This window comes from Mastomys coucha, unplaced genomic scaffold (genome assembly GCF_008632895.1).
Source record: "Mastomys coucha isolate ucsf_1 unplaced genomic scaffold, UCSF_Mcou_1 pScaffold22, whole genome shotgun sequence".
Taxonomy (NCBI): Eukaryota; Metazoa; Chordata; class Mammalia; order Rodentia; family Muridae; genus Mastomys; species Mastomys coucha.
In genome coordinates, this window is record NW_022196905.1 from 189,365,946 (window position 1) to 189,389,667 (window position 23,722).

The window sequence follows — 23,722 nt, forward strand, 5'->3', positions numbered from 1 at the left end:
CCCCAGCTCTCCCCTGTTTAGAACAAGTGTCTGCCCCTCCCCGACCCAGATTCAAGTAGCTGGACCTCCAACCAGTACCCACTGTCAGGGACACACTCTCACACACACAAACCTAAAGCCTAACACCACCAGCTCCATCCCGGGTCTGTTTCTCCTTTCTTCCCTCAGATTAGCAGCACAACACCGCCCCTGCCACACTTGGTTTGCGGTGGGAGCCGGAAAAACTTTACCGCCCTCCAGGACACAGTCGCTTTGTAAGTTTCTGCCAAAACTCAACTCAGGGAATCTCCAGCCCCAGGCCCCGCCTCCGCCCCCCACCCTCACCCCCAGCTGCTGGAAGCCCACCCGGGGAGCCCTTTTCCACTGCCCAGAGCTCCTGCGGTTTGAGTTTTGGAACACCAGACCTAGGACCTTTACAGAATCGCTCTCTGGCTCCCTGGATCCTGCCACCTCCAGGCTCCTTTCTGTCCGCGGGAGGCATTGGGTCCTATGCCTTGGAGAGGACCATGGCACCAATGAGGGTGTAGCTCCTTGAGGAGCGCGCAGGCATTCCCCCGAGAGCAGCCTGGAGCCACCTGGCACAGCGAGAGTCCCCAGGCCTGTGAGCTACTGCCCACAAGCCTCCCGCAGCTAGCAGAGGGAACAGAATTCCAGCTAAGCCCCTGGGTCCCACCTCCATGGTGAATTTCAGAACAGAGGACTCCACCAATCAGTACCTAACTTGTCTTGGCCGGAATTGAAGACATTTGTGTTTTAACTACGTTCAAAAGAACAAATCTAACAGTCAGGCAAACATAGAAAAGCCTGGACCTTTCTGATATTTTTTCCCCCAAAGTTTAGCGTGAAATTGACAAAGAGTCAAGGAACTCAAATTAGTGCATCCATGCCCAAGGTTCGGGTTCCCAAAGACAGTAAGCCACTGACCTCTGCACTTCTGGGCTTTGCAAAGGCTTGGCAGTAAGTGAATCCGACCAGGTTCCACAAGTGTTAATGACTCAAAGACCCACCGGCACATCTTTCTGGAACAATCTAGAGTTGCCCTAGGATGTTATGGCCTCTCTCCTGCCACATGAATTTCACACTTCAAAAAAGACTAAGGTGGCAGACTCAGATGAATTACACCTTCCTCTCTTCATTATCATAAGAAGTTTGTCAATTATGAGTTTGTGGCCCCAGATACTACAAGAAAATCATGTAAACTCCCCCAAATTAGCATCCTTGACCTGATCATAAGCAAAATCTGAGGACATTTTATAAATTACCTCGTAGCTCAGCTCCCCCCCACAACAAACAAACAAACAAAAACAAAAAACCAAAAACATTCAGTGAGTGTAACTTATAATTGTCCAAGAAGCAAAGCCCCTTTCTTGCTCTTTTCCTGTGCTGATATCTAGAGCACAACAATGAAGACATACCACCACAACCTCAAAGATGTCAGAACAGAGTAGTTGTGTGCAGGGGGAGATGGGGAGGGAGGGGCACTGTTTACTTCAGCTCTTCCCTAAAATCCTCATTATGGCTAACACTGCTGATAAAGGAAGAAAGGAATTAGGAAAGTCATACAATGTGGAAATGGTAGCAAACCTTGGAGCCTGTCTCCAGCCCACTTTCCCATTAAGGGATATTCAACGTTCTCCACTAAATATTGCTGAAGTTTCACACTAATGGATGCACTCACACACACACACACACACACACACACACACACCACACCTGTAGAACACATCACTATAAACTCTCTTTGCTTAGTGACAGGTTTTGCTGGTGGACAAAGCATGCAGGTGTCTAGTCAGCATTTGTCAGCTTCTGCAAGGCTCAGCCTGTAAGGCAGTCAGGGTATGTGCATTCAGCTAGTCTCCCCTCCAGTCCCCTCTCCTCTGCTCCCCTCCCCTCTGCTCCCCATCCCCTCTGCTCCTCTCCCCACTCCTCTCTTCCTCTCCCTTCCCCTCCCCTCTTCTCCTCTCCTCTCCTCCCTCCTCTTCCTTTCTTACTGCTTTTCTCTCCCTCCTCCTTCCCTTCCTCCTCTCTCAGGGGCCCCATCCTTTGAGCCCCTTGAGAAATGGCAAACCCAAAACTGTACCAGGCTTAGTGCTCCAAGTGTATGCCTGGAAAGCAGTGAACCTGCTCCACATGTGACCATCCCAACTTGGCCTTGTGGCTTCGATGCTGTCAGGGGAGGGAAAGATGGTGATGCTGCCTGTTTTGGCCTGCACTGCAAACTGCCCAGGGTGGCTCAAGACTGTGGTCTTAGCAATCCTGATCTGGTCTATTCCTGGGCTAATGACAAGAGGCTGTTTCACACCTCTTTCCTCTAGCCTCCTCTTGTTGCCCTGTTCTTAACAAGCACTTAAAGGTGGCTGGAACCTCCAGGTTCCCTTTGGGGTTAGGAAGGGCACACTTAGGCCATCAGAACTGAACTAGGGTACTAAAAGGCAGATACGAAGTCAGAGCAAAGTGGCCTCTGCTCTGATATTCCAGCTTTCCTCATGCCAACCTCTGCCATGTGCCTTTGGCTGTGTAAGGTGGTGCTTGCCCTCCATGGAGGCTGTTTTGAAGGCTCTGTGCTTTTTCTTGTCCTGAGATCCAGCCTGTAGCTTAAAGGGGCTGGGTGGCAGCTGTTCCCACCTCCCTGATGGGGAAACAGATGCCTCCTGAGCACACTTTCCCTTTTGACTTGGGAGTCTTTCAAGCACACACAGAAGGGGAACACTGAGCCATGCAGGTGTGGGGTTCTCTCTCGGGAGAGCGAAGACTTCAAGCGAACTCTAGCTTGAAGGTGCTCTCTGAACTTACTCCTTCTGCTTTAGCCACAAAGACTTGACTGTCAGGTTCAGACTGAGTTTCTGCAACTGTCACCTCTTCCACTTAAGGGATTCCAGACACTGAAGAGCTGGCAGAAATGACATTGACAGCTATAGTTCATTCACTAGAGCAACTTGCTCACCTTCTGAAAAGCTCAGGTAAGTCAGCAATCCACAGACATCCCCAAGGGGTTATGTCTCAACTAGAATAAGGGGCAAGCAGACAGATGGGCCTCCTGGATCTTGTAGGACAAGCTAAAGGCTGGTGGTCCCTGAGACAAGTCTGAGGTCTTCTAGGTATCTGACATCTTCTCTGTAAATCATTTTGCAACTAGCCAAGTATGCAGTCTGCAATAATTCACAGCACTAGAACTTAAACTCGATACACGAGTCTCCTAAGTAGCCATCAAGTGATTATCAGGCTGTTTTTTCCACACACAAAAATAACGTATTTCCTTTGGCAATGGGTCTGGGGGAAACGAAAACAAATATTCTAATCTGATCAAAGTCATAAAGTGAAATGACTGTCAATAGTAGAAAATATGCTTCCATTACCTTAATTAAAGCAATACAGGCTTCCTTCAGTGGCCACAGTTTGGAGCCGTGGAGTGAGCTGCTGATTGAGGACAGCACATCCTTTAAATTGTGTTGCTGAGTGGAGTAAACAGAGCTTCCGGTGGTTTTGACCTTTGGTGTGAAGTGCAGGTGTGCAGCGCACCCCTAAATGCTGATACAGTTTTGCTAAAGCATCACAAAGGACCCCAAGGTCTAGGAAGGATTTTTGTCTACCAAACCATCTTTTAACATGGAGCGAGCTCAATTTTACATTGTCCTTCATGCAAGGGTTGAACGCTGGCCCTGTGATTTCACATAGAAAGATGGACTCTTTATTATGAATAGCTATCAGGGACTACCTTTTGAGCTCATGCTTGTTATTAAATGAATGAATTTTAGTAGGTACTACATATAGTGTATGGGTGATAATCACTGGGTGAAGTTTATCATGCCTTCATGACACAAAAGGACAATTTGGTAAAAAAAAAAAACAAAAAAACAAAAAAACAAAAACAAAAAACAAAAAAATAAACTCCACCCTTTAGCTAGGTCAAGGTCTAGCTTATGAGTCAATTTGTCATTGAGCTGGGCATGGTTTTAAGAAAAGCTCATCTCTTTCTCCTCCTCTTAGTGCCTCTAGCTGGAGTAAGCTTAGCTCTGGAATGCCTTGATCTTAAAGCACTGGTTAATACTATTCTCCCTAGCAGGGTTTCCTCTGTACTGTGTATGTGTGTGTAAGTGATGGTCCTACCTGTTTGTTGTTATTGTTTGTTTTTGTGTGGATTGTTCTTAGTGGGTGTCACAGTACTACAGAGATGAAGTTTTTCATCCTTTAACAGGTCCTAGCTCCTGGGCTAGCCTGTAGAATATACTTAGTAAATGTTTGAATTAGTGGATAGCTACAAGATTAAAGTGTTTTTTTTTTTATTATATTATGTCATCCTGAATTTTCTTTTAAAAATTGGTATGCCATAAAATAAATGTACCCTGAAAAAATATGTATCATGTATTTCTCTAATTCTCTGACAATGTCTCTTTAATGGGACATAGTTATGAACTACTAGGGAGTCACCTCTGAAGTAGCTTGTCGTTCCTTAGAAACATAACAAAAAGCAAATATATATATATATGTGTGTATATATATGTATATATATGTATATATATATATATATTATTTGTGGGGGGAGGGGAAAAAGCAAAGAGTAAATTTCATTTTCCTCCCTTACATGAAAATGCAGATTTTTACTGAAAATTTGGGGCAAAGAGCATAAGCATCCTAGCAAGGAGCTACTCTTGGGTATTTTATATTTAGATGATATTATGATCACACCATTATTACTTCTGGACTTTCAATGGTCAGATGTCTAAAGCTTATGGTGACGACTTTGCATTTCTTCAAGACAAGGATTCAGCTGGTATTGGGGAAACAATCTCTGTTTGTTCCTGTCTGCTCAGGACGACTGTTTCTAATTGATCTGGCATGGAATTTAGCTGGAGCTGTGTATGTGGCAACCACAGTACAGCGCCTGTGTGCTTTGTAAAGTGATAACCGTGTGGGCCTCATTGGAAACATTTGAGGATTTTTCGACATTAACCTGGGTTAAATTGAACTATAAATCCAACTCAGATCTCTACATCCGTTCTGACAGACTCATCATCACTTTGGATAGACTCAACCCATGCTCCTCTCAGATTAATAAAGATGATGACCGCATATCACACACGCAAAGAGTCTCAGTGAGAAAGCACCACCCTGTTATGTGTTACACTGTTTAAATGCAAATTGCACATATTAAGCAGATATTTTCTACTGCTATAGTGTAGTTTGGGTGAAATTATCAGGCAATTGCATGCCTTGTACTTTCAGCACAAGAGAAATGTTTTTTAAAAAAATCGTCTCTGGGTAAAGAAAAGGGATCTATAGTAAAATCTATTTCCTCTTATACTATGTCCAAGTACACCCTACTATCTATCCTCAAGAAGATTTAATTAAGCCAGCTCAGCTGAGCTAGAAAGCAAAGTGGCTGGAAGTTACTGCTTTATGGAAACATATTCAGGACATATGCAAAATAATGTATTTACTATTCTTCATTTGGGGATTTGAGCCACCAGAAAGGTTAAAAAAAAAAAAAAAACTTGCATCAGAATTCTGTATCCTCCTTCCCCAGTTTCTGACTATCACATTTTGGCACTGACACTTTGTTACAGATAATAGTACTAAGTTCTGGATGTTGATGGCCCTTCCCTTGCAGCTTTAAATTGCCTTGAAAAAGATACAGTTTCTTTAATTAAAAAAGCTGCACAGAACTAATCCCTCTAGCTGAAAAAAGAAAAGTTTTAAGCAATCTTTTCTGCTCCGAGAGAGAAAGGCAGACAATACCATAACAGATCAGAACCATAAGCTATAGTGTGCAGCCAGGGACACAGCAGGGAACTGAATACCGCTCCGGCTGTGTCATTTTTTAATCCCCCATCCCAGTTTTCCCCGTCTGACCTCATGCTGAGATGAAGTTATCAGAGAAGACAGCTTTCCTCTCACCAATGAATCCAACCCTGGATCTGTATTATCCTCAGCAGATCAAAACACCGCTTTCATCAAATAGCATTATCTGCATAAAAGGCATGCAATTGCCCGATAATTTCACCCAAACTACACTATTCATTTAAAGGACAAGAAGAGAAATTAATTCATTCCTTTTGGGAGGTGGCCGAGAAAAGTGAGACTCGGGGAGAAGCAGAGGCTGGAAAAGCTAACTTATCCTCTTTGCTCATGGGAACTTTTCTGTTTTTAACACAAAATCCCAAGAAGGGGTCCATTTCAAAGTTCCCTCCACTCCCGTGCTTTAGGATTAATTGTTGGAGCAATTTGGTGCAGTTTGAGCAACAAAAGTGTAAGCTGTGTAGAGAACTGTCAGTGGGAAATTACAAAGCTTGCTGATGTCATTAGCCATGCTTCTGTGGACCCCAATAAAAACATCATATCTAGTAAAGCTGAAGGAGCCTAAGAATTAGCTGGACGAGTGGATGAAGTTTAACACAGTATCATACTGGGATGGGAGCCCTCTTGCTGGAAGATCTTTCTGGAAGTTCTAAGAAGCTTGGATTTCTGCAGTAGGGAGACAAGCATGGAACACCTTCGAGTTGATACTTAGGAGAAGGTTAAACAAAAATAAAAACAAAAGGCAATTTTTAAAGGCAAAATTTCTTTAATTAAAAATAAATTACTAATGCTTCCTTCAGCTTTTATTTCCTAGTTTCAACTGTGCATCATTTGCATCACGGCTCACGTCAGCTGCTATACCGGACTCCTTCGTAAGGGATCCTAACTCTTCATTGAATGACATCCGTTGTTCCTTTCAGGGTATCATGAGGCCTTAGAAGCAGTCAGACAAAGCGAGCAGTGTCAAGTACATGGAGTTATGAAGAAGCACTAAAGCCATGGGTAGGGGTGGCTTAGTGTGTGTATGTTAATATCCTAAGAGCATTATTCACCATAATTTTAGTGACTTAGCTTGAGATTTAAGTCTTTGGTTCAACCTTCTCAGCATTGCCTGTGTAAACTTGATACAGCAAGAAATTCAGCCTATTCCTTACTCTCCCATCTCTCAAACAACATCCACACACACAAAATGTTTAGGACAAACAGTTGGAACAGCCTGCAACAAGAACAGTGTAAACCTGCACTAGCACCAGCAACAGCACCCCAGAGCTTGGGACGAGTCCTGACTAGTCCAAGACAGGCACAGGAACACAGATTTCTCTTTTGATGGAAAGAGTGGTTTTAGTAGCAATTAACTAGAGTAGAATATTTGTCAGCAGTGGCATTTTAATTATGCATATGTATTCAATAAAACACATAAACGGAATTAATAAATAGGTTATTTTTTTCCACAAACCAGTTGTTCCCTGAAGCTACAACTTAATACTGAACCCCTTTGCGGCTAAATGTCTATGTAGCTGTATGGTCTGCTGCATAGTAGGGTTCAAACTCATGTTTCCAAAACGCAGCTTCATGACATACTAATTATCTGAAATTTAATGTGATTAAGCATTAAATGATGGTATTTCCTTGAATTTAATGACAGTCCTATTTTCATGTCAAATTTGATTATAAGACCCAGCGTTCAGAGTGAACTGTTTAAAATCCCAAATCATTAACAGATCATTTAGGATTTTGTCTCAGATCAGAGAGCTTCTTGTCTATGAAAAATCAACTGCAGATGCATCCGCAGAGAGGTGACTTCTCCATGTTACCTATGGACGGTCGTGGGTGGCTGACCTTAGAGGTGACTTCTCCATGTTACCTATGGACGGTTGTGGGTGGCTGATCTTAGAGGTGACTTCTCCATGTTACCTATGGACGGTTGTGGGTGGCTGAACCCTACTACGGAGTTTAGAAGTTACAGTTTCATCTGGAGACACCTGTGGGGAGGTGTCCCGAAACTGTTACTTTTAACATATATATTCATGATACACTCCAGCCCTGTGCATCATCTCCAGTACATCATGGACCATTAGATCCATCTGAAATGGGAGCAAAAGGCAAAGAACTTCCTTAAGGCTTTATTAGACAACGCAAATACAATGGTGATCCAATGACTTCTTCCTCCTCTTCCTCCTCCTCCTCCTCCTCCTCCTCCTCCTCCTCCTCTTCCTCCTCCTTCTTCACTTTCAGTCCAAAGTTACATTTCTTTGACACATCACCAATTTCTCTTAAAAATCAGACCTGGATCATCCAAACATCTTAATTTCAGTCATAGGATGTTGCAACTAAGAAGGCAAAGGTCATGGAATTGGGCCTTTAGGCAAAGGAGATATCAGAAACATCCCTTCTCTCGAAGGAAAAGCTTTTTTAAAAATACTTTTAAAAATTATATTTATTTGTGTGTTGGAGGTGGGCAGAGAACAGCTTCCACGAGTCCAGCTTCCACGAGTCCAGCTTCCACGAGTCCAGCTTCCACGAGTCCAGCTTCCACGAGTCCAGCTTCCACGAGTCCAGCTTCCATGAGTCCAGCTTCCATGAGTCCATTTTCACCTTACCACTTGTGACTAGGAGACTAAGCTCAAGTCAGCAAGCTCATTACCTGCCGAGCCATCTAGCTGGTCCAGTAAAGATACTAAAACTTTGGATCACTTGTAAATATGCTAAAATAAGCTTGATTTTGCCTGTCACATGAGAATTTCTGTAACAAAGAATGATGTAGATAAAAGCCAGTATATGGTCAAAGGCTCCTGAAGGAAAAACTAACTGCTCTGGCCATGTGACTTGATACTTAATTTCTCCAATTCAGATACATTTCAGATTTCGTTTGGTTTAGGGGAAAACATGAGAAGCCACAGAGGCCTTCCCAGAGCAGTATATAAGAAAGAAAATTCTAGCCCAGCTATCAAATCCCTTTCTGTATGTATTTAGTGCTTTTTCTCCTAACTCTAACCTCCATACAGCATTACAGGCACACACTCACACACACACACACATACACACACACACACACACACTCATATACTCACACAAACACACACACACACACACCTATGAAAGAGCAGGATTCACCCTCTCCTCTTTTATCCTTGGATAAGAAATCTAGAAGAGGGGAAAAGTAGGCCATGAGAAGATTACAAACTAAAAGTCTATAAAAGAGGGAGGATAAAGATAGAGATATAGAGATAGATATAGATATAGAATCTTTATCTGTCTTTATCTATATATCTCTATCTATCTATGTATATATATATGTACATATATACATATATACACATATATATACATATATACACACATATATACATATATATATATATATATATATATATACATAGAGAGAGAGAGAGAGGGAGAGGGAGAGGGAGAGAGAGAGAAAGAGAGAGGAAAGGGAAGGGAGAAGGGAGACTAAGCTGGTTGGAAGGAAGACAGAGCCTGTGGGACCTCAGGCTTAGCACTCTGCTCTAGCGGAAGTGCACATTTCTGCTTTAAGTCTCTCCACACCAGTGAGAAGATGCTGGACCTTGTCTCAGGAATTTGCCCTGTCATTTGGAACCTGGAATTAAATCAGGTTTGATACAGGAAATATTTATTTTCAAACATTAGTAACTACACTGGATTTATTGAAGTTTTCTCTTTTGTTTTGTTTTTGACTAAAGACTCCCTTTGCATCCCATGATCACCTGAAGTTCGATATGTAGTCCAGGCTAACTCAGACTTGCAGCAATGTTCTGGCTTCAGCCTTCAAGTACCGGGACTTGTAGGCATAGCCATCACATCAGGCTATTTCCTTAATTTGAAGATGATTTTACAGAAATTTGAAGGTTATGTTGATAAAAAATAAGCAGTAGAAATCTAGAACTATTTTAAAGTTCTTTTATATTATTTATTAATAATATATGTCTGCCTCTCTAGATTTTGTGTGTGTGTGTGTGTGTGTGTGTGTGTGTGTGTGTGTGATGTATGTGGGCAATTGTGCATGTAGAGATCAGAGGACAGCTTTACAGAGTCTGTTCTTTCCTCCCACATTTTTTATACCAGTTCCCGGTATTGAAATAAAAATATAAGACTTGCCTCTTTTACTCATTGAATCAACTGGTTGACCCCTACAGTAACTTTTATTTAGGTATATTTTTATTATTATTAGATTATAACATACTTACATCATTCTTCTTTCCTTTCCTCCCTCCAGCCCCTCACATGTACCTTTTCCTCTTGCTTCTCTCTCAAATTCATGTGCTCCTTTTTCCATTAATAAATAAATACAATCTGCTCAGTCTCTATAATGCTGCTTGTGTATACATGTTTTCAGCTGACAATTTGGTACTGAATAACCCAGTAGTGTGTTATTCCCTGGAAGATATTTTCTGGAGCAATATTTTAAAGTGTAACCTTTAGACTCTCTCATTGGAATCACCTCTTAGGAAAGCTTGGATACCATCTTAGGCTCTACCTCGATTGTACAGAATCAGAATCTTTAAGGACGGGACCAATATGTGAACAATGTTATAAGTCTTCTAGAACATTCCTAATGCTTATACACAGAGAAGATTAAGGCATATTGTCCTAGGCTAAGTTCCATAGTAAATTAATTGATAGCGTAGCTTTCATCATTCTCCAGATAAAAAGAGGTCATTGCAAAGAAATCCATTTTACTTGTTCTTCCAGTTGAGAGATTATCACCCTTTAAGAAACCAAAGCTCACAAGACAAAGAGGGTGAGAAAGCCTACTGGAGCAGAGGTTCTCAACCTGTGGGTCACGACCCCTTTGAGGCTCATGTAGCAGGTATTCTGTGTATCAGATATTTATATTAGGAAAATTACAGTTAAACAGCAATGAAAATAATTTTATTGTTGGGGGAAACCACAACAGGGGGAACCATATTGTAGGGTCTCAGGGTTAGAAAGGTTAAGAACTAACTCTTCTAGAGAAAGTTAAGCTGAAACCTGAGTGCTACTTCAAAATCAGATTTTAAACCATGCTAAAGTATAGTAGCACGAGTAACTTAGAAACTGGGATAGTATTCTTTTAGTTTTCTTTGTCAGAGCACTTTCTATATATTGTGCTGACTAGCATATATCACGTAATTCTGTGGTGAACTTTGTGTTAGGACACACGAAGCTTTGCAGTCGATCTCCAGTGTGATGGATTAAAAAAGAAGAAGAAGAAGAAAAACAAATTTTCTTTATTTTGTTGTTCAATGTTATGTCTATTATTTAAAATTAAAGTAGTTTTAAATGAACTTTTAACTAAATACTAATCTTGTTGTGAGAAACTAAAGAAGTTTATGTGAAAAGGAATGGGAATCAACTCAACACATACACTTTTCAAGAAAATTTCAGAATAAGACTGTCAAACAATTTATAAATGCACCTAGATGCCAGCTATCTTTGAGTCCCCATCTAATGCTCAGGTGGCACTCAGCAACACAAGCCCTTGGGTTTTTTTTTTAAACATTAGGCATCATTACTACACATCCCATCATTAATTCCCTTTACCATTGCTTCCTTCTATATGATGTGACTTCAGTTAGAAGCATTACGTACTTAGGGCTATCATCCTATCTCTCCGTACACTGTAAACTGAAAGGGTTTTATAATGTATGAGTAATGAAGAAAGGATGCAGATAAATCCTTCTGATCTGTCACTAGTACCCTGCCACACCTTACTGAGTCTTCATGTAACCTTTCCTCCTCCTAATCACATTTCTAACATGAGTTTGTGTTGAACAGATAGGTGATTGACAAATGGATAACAGATGATTGATAGAACGTACCATACATTATCTCAAACAAATCATCACAAATATCTCCCCACACCATTATCAATATTTTCCTCATTTTAAGGTTGAGAACACCAAAGGGTGAAGAGTTTTTCCAATGTCAGTTGAACCAGGCCAAAAGTGACTTCGTTTTCAAAGCTCAAACACATCAACGGTAGTAAATATCTCCAGGAAAAACAGAACTTGTTCTGATGATAACTTCATTTATGCACAAAGAGATTCATCAGTGGGTGCAAACTAGAGTTTAATGTGAGAGTAATGCTTTTTCCTTTACAGTACTTGAGACTGACGCCTCAGCCCCACATGCACTAAGCAAGAGCTTCACCATTGAGCTACATTTTTAGCCCAGAACCACACAAAGAAACTGCCTTTTGGGGGTGTTGTTGTTGTGTGCTCTGTGTTTGAAGCTATAACTTCAAATAATTGAACGTGACAAAACTTTAGTTCCCACTGTGCCATAGCACACTTATCCATTTTTATGTGCAACCCAGATTTAGAATAAAATCACCCAAATATAACACACTTTTAGATCCCTTTATCTGTTGCTCTAAAATCATTGTCTCTCTCAGTTAAAGTTACACTAACCCTCAGGTTCCACCCAAGAATGACGACTCAGTCTTCAGCGATTGGTCTATGAAGGTTAAAAACAAATTGCTGTTTTGAAGAATGGCTGTAGTTGGGGAGAAAAGAAATACTTGTCTGTCTGGTAAAGAATTTCCAAGAGGGCTGTCACTCTTCCAAAGGCTTTTAGGTTCTCGAATCTGGCCATCTTTTCAAAGCCTCGGGAAAGCTAAGCAGGGTGAATTGCAACCTCACTGCTACTTGGAATCACAGATCATTAAAAACTGTCTGTCGGAGGGCACCTTGGGGAGAAAGTGGGATAGCAATGGTTTCTGTGTGGTAGCAAAGCAATAACGAACTTGTCTAATCACTTCCTGTGAACAACAATAGATCATCCATCGTGGAAAGAAAAATGCACATCTGTATCGGCCCCTACGCATCCATTCTTGTGACTTTTAATGGTCTTCTCTCACATTTCCTCATGTTACTATAGACTACCCATGGCTCTTCACAAAGACAGAATTTAACACAAACGACTGAAATCAGAGTAGAAATTAAACCTGATATTTATTTTTGTTTCTTCGTTTGAAACGACCTATTAATGGTAAGGATCTCAAATTTAAACATAAACATAAAACACATTTTAATTTTAATGGTGACACCATATTTTGTAAGTGGCAGAATTAGTGTAAAGAAAGGCAGGACTCATATTATATTCATAAACAGGAAGGGAAATGATTACGGCTGTGCTTGCTTTATCCATTTAGGTTTCTCATCTTAACAGATGCATATTAGTGCAGCCCAACGTAGTTTGCTGTGACGTGCAGTGACTGATCAACTGTTAAATGATTGATTACACTGGTCACATTAATTTTACATGTATGGGCATGCCATATGTTCAGGGTTAAGTCGTAGAAAGCAATCCCTTTGTCCGCTCTTCACTCCTTTACCCCCTACCACATGTATATTTTATATTTACATCAACATGGTTCATAGAATAGAGAGTGATAGAAATAATTAAATTCCATTTGGTTTTGCAGGTGGCCCAGTCATAGCTATTTGGTATTTCACATCACTATCTTGTCTAACAAAGGGGGTACTTAGTCAAATAACAATTTCATTTTATCTTGGGGTTAAAATTGCCACATGAAAAGGGCTAGAAAGTCCCCTCTGTAGGTTCTTGTCTCAGCTTTTGAAAGCATCCACAGAGATGGTGTTATTAAACTTGGAAGGTTTGTATTTATGAGTACTATTGCCTGGTTCTCTTACCAGTAGTTGTTCTTGCCTTGCAACTCACCTAGCAAAATCCAAAGTCTCCATTAAATATTTTAGTCATCGATGTAGTACAATGACCAGGGAATATGTTGCTACAACCTTGCAACTTTGTCTTAAAGATTTCCTAGTAACAACTGTTCAGGTCTGAAGACAAAGGAGAAGGGTGCCCAATCAAAACTTTCTTTTCTTCCTATGACATATAATGCTCAGCCAGGACGAGTCTCCTTAGGTCAACACTGGCTTCCTTTGAAAATCTGCAATCTGAGTCTCTGACTAACTAGAGGAGAAATCTGGAAAAGTAGCCTGTGTGGAATTTCCATGAAGTCAAGCTAATTCTCAGGTTACTTAAGTGGGTGGCACAGCATCTTGGCGGCTGGGGTAATGAACAAATGGTATTAATTGGCTCTAAAATGAATTGTGATTTGCAGGTGTATAAGTTTGATCCATTTAGTCCTACAAGCGTCTATCAGCTATGGAGTATCATTCTTGTTTTCAAATTTTGTCAGGAATATCACGAGTGGAATCGTCTCCATGCTCGTCTGGGAAAATGCCTAGACACATTGCTTTAGCTCAGTGAAATATTTATTTACAAATGCTGTACTTTCTTTAATTTTTGATGCTTTTTGAATCTTCAAATATAAAATTCTGAATTATACATTGTTCTTACAGTTATAATTTCTGAGACCATGCACCCCCTACATCATGTTTAAGGGGAAAAGAAAACCTTGTTTCTCTTAGATTTCCAGTATAAGGCGAGTCAGTATACTCCTCTGCTTATGTTCGTATTTCTTTGCAGTTTTATGATTATAGTAGAATTGTTTATAACAGCAGAAATATAGGGCTGTAGGTTTTGAAAATACACAGATGCATTGGTAGATTTTTAACTAACACACACACACACACACACACACACACACACACACACACACCCTATTCTCTATTGCTTTTCAGTTCACCTGTATTCTAAGTAAATCAAGCTTCAGCTTTTTGGTAGTATAAAGGAGATGTTTTTACAGACCAGAAGGTGAACTTTGTCTTCTTAAATTTAATTTTACCTAATACATATTCACACTTTGTACAACTCAGAAATCTCCTAAGCTGATTACATAAAGTGCAATACTAACCTTCGTGTGGTATCAAGCTTTGATTTTCGTTTTTTAATTACCCATCCTTAGTACACACAGCTTTTAACTTCTGGGTTTTCTTTCCCTTGATGGGTGATCTACTGTATTTTTTTTCCTAATTAGTGGTTTTAATAATATGACTAACAAATTTGCTTACTATATTCCCCAACTTTTTAATCACACAACCTTTACATTTCTGGTTCTTCGCTTTTCCAAAATTCTGAAGGATACATACTGATTGATCTCTGGCAGGATATAGCTTTGAAAGGAAAGCATAGTCCATGTTTTCTTGTTCTTCATATTATATATTATGTACTGTAAAAGGTTTCCTGTCTGTAGCATACATATTCTAGTCTAAACATACTTTGTACCTAACTCAAATCTTTTCAACACCCAGTTTAGCTACTGCTCATTTCGCTTTTTGACTATGCGCACCAGCAGCATTTTTATATGCTATGTATGACACGAATGCAAAGTGAGTGACTACTTATGTACTAGGTGGAGCCTGCTCACTGTCACCTGGGGACATAACCCTTATTCCCTATATTTCCATTTGCTTTGTTGCCAAAGATCTTTCTGGGTGGCCTCAAATTAAAGCATTTTTCTCCCTTGCGACCTACTGTAATTTTTTTTGTAATGTGAATAATTGGAATGACAGAATTAATTTGAGTATGAAAATATGAGGGAAAGGTCTATTACATTTTACTGAAATTAATTGTCAATTTTATGAAACTGGATGGAAAGAGAAAGCCAAATTTTATAATGTCAAATCAAAGTTAATTTCTGGAGTTGATTTCTTAAGTTTCTCAAGGTTTCAACAAAGCGATGGGGTTGGAAGGAAAAGTAACAGTTATGATATAATGATCTAGAAGGATCATTAATAAAAAGAGCAAACATTCTATTCAAGGTACACATTGTACATAAGGATTTCCAAAATGCTCAGGCTTACAAAATCAGTTCTGGATATTGATACACCCAGATGTGAAATCAGTTCTGGATATTGATACACCCAGATGTGAAGTGCCCTACATTGAAGCATAGAGCAGTGTTTCATTCTGGGGATACACACACACACACACACACACACACACACACACACACGCACGCACACACATGTATATATCAAGGAATGAGGAGTTATTTGGCTTAAAGCAAAGTTAGACCTCAATACAGAAAGGGAGGGTCAGTAAAAGCAATTGTTAACATTGTTGAAAGCGAGGCAGGAGCATGGAAGCTCAAACCATATTAACAAGTCTCATATTGACAGCATAGTGGTAGAGCATGCTTAGAAACACTGTAGAAAAAACCCCTATAGAAAATGAATAGGGATAGCGTCTGTTGATACAGAAATGATTTACCATATAAAACAGACTTTCTGATTTTATTTCCTCGGATTATATTCAATGGTCTTTTTGAACCAAATGAAAGTAAGCAAAGCTTCATTAATAATGCCACTGGTTTAATGTAAACTAATGAAGTACCTTATAAAACTGTTATACTAAACAAATGTACAGTTATTCATACTATGTGCTTATGGTTTCATAGTCAGCTTAACATATATACATATATAAACTAATTTTCTCATTAAAGCTTCCTAAATATCCTAGAAACAGATTAAAAATTTCTACCCATAACTAATACCAATTTAATAACTTACATTTAATTTGTCAAACACAGCTTTCTTAATTCATGTTTGGTTTTCTTAGTATCCAAATATGGTCACAGCAAAACGTATTTTAGCAGAAGAAAATTGTCAAAAATAAAAGCCTACCAAAACTCCCACATAAAATACAGTAACTGTTCCATTTGAAGCTAATCTCTTATTCAGAATAGCCTATGTGGCATACTATATAGAACAGATAACATTACTTAAAGCACAATTTCAAAGGCGTAGCTTGTGTGGTAAGTTCATTTTTGAGAAAGAGTAATTCAGTAAACTTTATTCTGCTCTGAGAGAACAGAGATCCTTTTAAAAATGTAGCGAGTCGGTTCAACACGATCTTTTCCTTTATGTTTTATTTAAAATGTTAATGGAGTAAATCCACAATTCACATAATTTATTTTGAAACACTTTTGTTCAGAATAATGCACTGTAAGGACAGTGATATACAGGCAAAGTCCCTTAAAGAACGTGCATCAGTGCCGATCCCTTTTGAGGAATATTGCAAATGCCCTCTAACAGGGCAACGCAACATTACATAAATCATCTTATATGAAAAATTAACATGACATCAAATATTTATAAATATTAATGTGTATGTTAATATAACCAAAGCTGTAACAAACAATCCTAACCTTGCCAAGTTTCCTAGGACAGGCGCGGCTGATAATGATAGCCAGGAACGCACAATTATGAAAGTGGTGTGCAGGCTGCTATGTTCTTAGCTGCTTTTAAGTTTATCTATTAATGTCTACCATGCATATAGCATTAACCCTTTGCACATATATTTCTAAGAAACACAAAAGCAGCTCCTGTGGATGAATACTTTGAAAGTCATTTTTATTTAATCCCTTACATTGGAAGCCCCCAATTTTTAACATAACTTCACGAATAACTGAAATATAGGGTATCCTACCAATAAATTCTCCTAGGACTGATCTCATTAGCATGTGTTAAATACCACATGTGCATCTGTATATGTATATATGTATGTATATATATACATATATGTATATATACATGTGTGTATATGTGTGTATATATGTATATATATACATATATATATATACACATGCTATAGAAAGCCACATTTTGCAATAATATATTGGTGATTTGTGGTCATGAAATATAATATCTATGGCATTACTTTCTTTCAGGAAAGCTCTCTTAGAAGGTCTATGTTAAGGACGCTTCAACGTGTGGAGCAAGTATCGTGGTTTGGGGCTCTTATGAGTCATGTCAGGGCTGTAGGGACGGGGCCAGAGAGCACAGGGGACTCTCAGATCATGCAGGTTCTGCTACACAAAGTTTTGTTGTGAGGCTCTTTTCTTTTCTGGGTTTAATTCGCCTGGCAAGTGTGGTTCATTTAGTCAGTGGTCACTAAAGCAGTGTGGTTCCCACAGATGGAACCGGAAGGGCTCCACAGACCTACAGCTCTGCTGGAGAAGCCCACAGGTTCCTGCGGGCAGAGCAAAAAGATAATAACCATGGCTGAAGGCATTTTTAAGCTGAAGAGAGTTTGCTTCCCCCAAACAAATCTCACCGTGAGTCATTCCGATGCTGTGTGACTAATCTATACCTAAACCAGAACGTTCTTTATTACTAACGTACCTCGCTTCTCTTCCCAATCAGTCTCGCTAGTGGTTCAAACGCACGGTTCTGGATGGCATTGTAGCTTTCCCTCTTCAGCCGCAGATAGCATCCAAGACCCATAGCGGCTGCCAGAAACCACAGAAAGTACCAACTTCTGTTTTTCTTATAATGCATACCTCTCGTTAGTTTAATTTATAAATGAGGTAAGGAATGGTTAAGAAAAATAGATAATTTACTAAAATGGGAGGCTGCATGTAAAAAATGACAATGCCGTAAGAAAAGCTATATGGTTGTGTTTAAGTCTTTGTCAGCATCTTGTTATGCTTGATTTACTCTGTGATATGGCACACTGTGTGGTGAGAAGAAGTGAGGTGAGGTGGGGACAACAGCATGATCAGGGGGAGGGTTAGGGTTAGTGTAGGGTTAAGTTTAGGGTTCAGTTAGGCTTATTATAGGGTTAGGGTTAAGGTTAAGGTAGAGTTAGTGTAGGGTTAGGCTTAGGGTTCAGTTAGGCTTATTATAGGGTTAAGGTTAAGGTTAGGGTAGGGTTAGTGTAGGGTTAGGCTTAAGATTAGGGTTAGGGGATAGGGTTAGTGTAGTAGTAGTAGTAGTAGTAGTAGTATTAAGACTAGGGTAGGATTAGGGTTAAGGGTAGGGCTATGGTTATGGTTAGTTTATTGTTAGGGTTTGGCTTAGTGTAGGGTTAGGGTAAAGGTTAGGGTTAGGGAATGGTTAGGGTTAGGATATTGTTAGAGTAGGGTTAGGACTAGGGTTAGGCTAAGGGTAAGGTTAGTGTAGGGTTGGTGTTAAGGTTAGTATGAGGTTAGGTTTAATGTTATGGTAGTGGTATGGTAGACGTGGAGTTAGGTTATGATTAGGGTTAGGGCAGGTTTACGGTTAGAGTATGGTAGGGTTATGGTAGGGGTAGGGTTGGGTATTGTTTGGGTAGCATGTTGTTCCAGTTATTATTGGGGATTATTGTTTTGTTAGCGGTCATGTGCTAGTTACCTGTCTCCACAGTTGGAGAAGGGTTCTGTGTTTTTGAATTACAACCTGGCTCAGCAACTCTTGTTTTATGGAGGGCTAGGTACTGAGAGCATCTTCAGTTCATATTCTCAGACAATAGCTGACTGGTAGCAAGTGAATCCATGTGAAGTATATGTGGATGTTGGGGAAGCAGATTTTTGAACTCTGGAGAGACCTTGCTATGTCACTACATCAGCAGTAGGCAAGCTTACCTGTCCTGAGTTTAGTGAAGAAATGTGGCTTTGGTGTACTTTAAAGTTTTTTTTTCTATATCCCCAGTGTTAAGGATTGATTTGGGGGCACTTTGAATCTGGATAATAATGCTTATTTAACCTACTTTATTCTGTGATTAACTAAATATGGAATGAGTAATGTCTCACACAGTCAAAAATGCCTTCAAATAGGCAATTAGAGACTCATTTTATTGTAAACCTTTAAAACTCTGGTAGAGTTTAAATGTGATTTCACCTTAATATACATTTTAGAGCTAATTATTCCAATCAAAGGAGAGATCAATACTTAACTGGCATCATTTTTAAAGTGGATCAGGATTCTGAATGGGATACAAAGACAAAATGTGCATCCTGGATGTTACTTTGTTATTTGTTAGGTCCAGATCTTTTTTGGCTATATGATGTTCAAGTGTTACCCCATCTCAAAAATAAATACATCTAAATCTGATCATGTTGAGGCTTTAATTAACACCCCACAATGTCTGAAGTGTCACTCAAAACAAAGGCCACAGTCTATGATGTTCTAGGCCCCAAACAATGAGACTCACCATTCATTACCTCTCAGACTTCAGCTTTTAGACTCCTCTTTCTCTTTCACTCCATTCCAGGCAATCCAATTTCCTTGCTTTTCTTCACACATATTGAGCACGTTTGGTACCAGGCACTGGCCACTCCCCGACCTCAGAGCTGATTCATTTCCTCTCATCACTTTCTCCAAGTCTGCCTTCACATATCTTTTTCTCAATGAGGCTTTTCTTGACCACCCCATTTAAAATGACAAATGACCTGTCTGCCACCCAATGGTCCTCCTGATCTCATGTATCCAACTGCGTTGTATATTTTTCCATAGCTCTTATTGATTTATAACATCACAGATAATTTACCTGTTCATATATACATACATATACATATACCCATTATAGATATACAACCTGTATCTATATTTATATATTTATGTGGGTTTGTTATACTGTTTTAGGTAACCTCCATAAGGGTGGTCTTTGTTATGTCTACTAGGGAATTGCCAACATCCTCAATTGAGTCTGGGACACAGAAACTGTACAATAAATACTTATTGAATAAATCAATTGTGATTGCAGGAGTTAAGGAAGGCAATAAGAATAAAGGAAGCAAAAACATACAAGAACTTTGGAAGAAAGGTAAGAATGTGATTTTAAAAATATTTATTATTTAATTTTGACCAGATTGAGAATTTTGCCACTGTTTGCCAGTGTCTAAATGAAAATGGAGGGATTTCTTTGCAGGCTTGAATAGGCTAAACTTCCATGAGTCATATCAAGAGAACAGACTTTACAGCCTTGCAGATTCATGACCTTACCATTTCTTTGAATATCTGGACCTACTTTAGATGGTAAACAAGAGAAATGTGTGCAGCTGGGGAATCATGTGTGTGCATGTGCGCACGCATGTGTGTGTGAGAATAGCAACTCACTGGACTCACAAACTGTGCATTACGTTCATCTCCAAATTAGTGTGGCCTCACAGTTTGTAGTATGGGGTGTAAGTTGAGTAGGAGTCTTCATTAACAAGTTAAAAGAAAATAAAACTCAGCAAAAGAAAAATGAACAAATTTTCTTAGACCTATTAAGGGGGTGAAGCCACGGGAAGAAACTGGCTTCCAGCTTTTAGAAAGCAAATAGGAAGCATCACAAACCAGAGACGCTGACGGGCAGAACTCTGAGGAACAGCTGAGCTGTGACTGATGAACTATGGCAATCTCGGAACAGACAAATCTGAGAGATGAGCAGGGCGGGGCATGCAGTCATGGAGAAAGTCACAGTTTAATGGGTGGCACCTCCAGGAGCTGTACCAGGTCCTCATGGTAATCACAGAAGAATTATTGCCCTGTGCTTTACGCTGAGAGGAGAAGGAACTGTTCTGAACTATGCCAGACCTTAGTGTTCTGGGCAAGTTCTGTCCTCAGGAGAAACTCTTTTGTGAAAGGTGAAAGTCTTAGCATTTTATCAGAGCCTTGGCTACTACAGGGGAGGGGAAAATATCTTCTACAGCTCTTGCAGCTACCTTCTCTGAAGGGATGGGGGAAGGGGGGACCAGGGGAGGTACGGGGAGAAGCTCTGGTGACATTCACAGGCTGGGACTCAGGTTTTCTAAAAGACTGAGACCAAGCCACGGGTCTAGGTGTGTGGAATTCTCCCTCCTCCTCCTTGCTAAAGGCCTATATGCAGCACTTTCTTTGTACCTAGCATTTCGTGTATGCCTTTCAACAAACCTACATTCCAAATCTGACAGGTATTTTTCACACATCTGAGCACAGAAGCAAACATTCTTGACAAAAATATTAGCAAGTCAAATCCAATGATGCATCAGAGAATCATACACCATGACCAGGTGGGACTCGTTTTGAGTTACACAAGGCTGGTTCAAAGGTGGATTAATACAGCCCAGCACACCAACAAGATAATGAGCAAAGGTCATGTTGTTATAGCAATAGGTGCACAAAAGATATGTGACAAAGTCCAACACCATTTGTGATTAGAAGATGTCAGTTAAAGGTGAGGTGTAGTGGCACATACCCTTAATCCCTGGACTTTGGGAGGTGGAGGGAAGCAAATCTCTGTGAATCCAAAGCCAGCTTAGTTTACATGGTGAGCTCCAGACTAGCCAGGGCAACACACTGAGAACTTGTCTTAAAGAAAAGAAAGAAAAGTAGAAGAACAGAAAAAGAAGATAAAGAATTGACACTGTTAGAGAATAAAGAGTATGTATATATAAAGTATACACATATAATATATGTTACACTACAGCACACATCATATAATGATGAGAAACTTGAAGCTCTTCAGCTTAGTACTGCCTATCAATACTGCATTCTAACAGGGTTCAGGGAGTCCCAGCTTATGTAACTAGGAAGGAAATACAATATATACCGATAAGGTATGAATGAACAAAACTATCTTTGATTACAGATGATGAGATAATTTATACAAAAACAGCTAAAAGGAGCTATAAGACACTTCTAGAAGTAATGCCATTACAAATGATAATAATTTATGTAGGAAATAATACTAATAAACAAAATTCCTTCTGTATTGTTTATTGGCAATTAACAAGTAGAGTTTCAAACTAAAGTATTACCATTTATATTAATTCTTGAAATGGTACTCTGTAAGTTAATATTAGTAACAATTAATGTTAATAATTAGTATAATGTGAAAACTATAAATTTGAATTAATGATGTCAAATAAGAATTAAATAAAGTATCCTATATCTAGATATTAAGATTCAGATTTTTATTATGTACATATGTTTGTTTATCTCTCTTATTTATTTATTTATTTATTCATTCATTTGTATGTGTGTATGTGTGTGTGTGTGTGTGTGTGTGTGTGTGTGTGTGTACATCCATGCTAAGGGATGGACTTCAGAGGACAACTTTCATGAGTCATCTCTTTTCACCATGTGGGTTCCAGGGACTCAGGCTCTCATCTTTGACAGCAAGCACCTTTATCCTCCAAAAGTCATCTCACGGGCCTAGACTCAATGATTTGAAAGGACCAGCTTTTCTTATCTTGATCTGCAGATCAATGCAACCTCAGCTTAAAGCTCAGCAACTTTTTTTTGTGGATATCAACAAAATGATCATAAGGTTTTTATGGAAAGGCAAAGACCTAGAATGGCTAACTCAGCATTCAAGGAGAAGAACCTAGTCAGAGGTCTGGCATTTCCCAACATCGGGATCTCCTGTACAGCAGCTGGAATCAATGCAATGTGGGGCTGGCAAAAGAATAGGATCTGTGGGACTAGCTAGTCCAGAATTAGATCCATGTAACTGCACGCTAATCTACAACAAAGAACCAGAGGCCTTGGGATAGATTGTCTCAATAAATAGACATTTGTGTGTAACAGATGAATGTAGATACACCCTTCCCCCAATTAATTCAGAAAGGATTTAAGACTTAAGTGTAAATGCTAAACTATAAACCTTCCAGACTATAATAGAGGAAAAAATATAACTGACATTGTTCTTGGTAATGACTTTATGTACAACACTGAGGGTATAGTTCATCCCTTCATCAACAAATATCCCAAACAAAATATTAATAAACTGGGATTATTTACTATTTGAAAAATTGACCTATAAAATACAATATCAAGAGAACAAAAAAATGGCTGGGCAGTGGTGGCACATGTCTTTAATCCCAGCACTTGGGAGGCAGAGGCAGGTAGATTTCTGAGTTCGAGCCCAGCCTGGTCTACAGAGTGAGTTCCAGGACAGCCAGGGCTATACAGAGAAACCCTGTCTCAAAAAAACAAAAACAAAAACAAAAACAACAAAACAAAACAAAACAAAACAAAAACCAAAAAACAAGATAACAAAAAAATAAGTTACAAACCCAGAGAAAATACTTGTAAAAGATATCTCTAAAAATCAATGGCTAGACATACATGCAAAGAACACCAAAACTGAGTGATATCAAAATGAATGCTCCCCCAAGACAAAAATGCTAAAAGTCCATACTAAACTGTTGTATATATGTCAAGTTATGATATGTAAGATGTTCAAGAACACGTGCTACCAGACAGTTGCAATTAAAGGGATAAGAAAGTATCACTACATACCTATTAGAATGGCCACAGTACAAACC

At 39.4% G+C, this 23,722-nt stretch overlaps 1 protein-coding gene and 1 long non-coding RNA gene across 12 annotated transcripts in view; one reads left to right on the forward strand and one right to left on the reverse strand.

Annotated features, from left to right (window-relative positions):
• Window positions 1–23,722, reverse strand: part of Tenm3 (teneurin transmembrane protein 3) — a 1,282,613-nt gene that overhangs the window by 624,008 nt on the left and 634,883 nt on the right. The window lies entirely within an intron of this gene.
• The window catches only part of LOC116069269, a 36,278-nt gene that overhangs the window by 1,210 nt on the left and 11,346 nt on the right, over window positions 1–23,722 (forward strand). The window contains exon 2 of the long non-coding RNA XR_004109950.1: window positions 20,194–20,253. This is a non-coding gene — a long non-coding RNA (uncharacterized LOC116069269). The remainder of the gene's footprint in view (window positions 1–20,193; window positions 20,254–23,722) is intronic.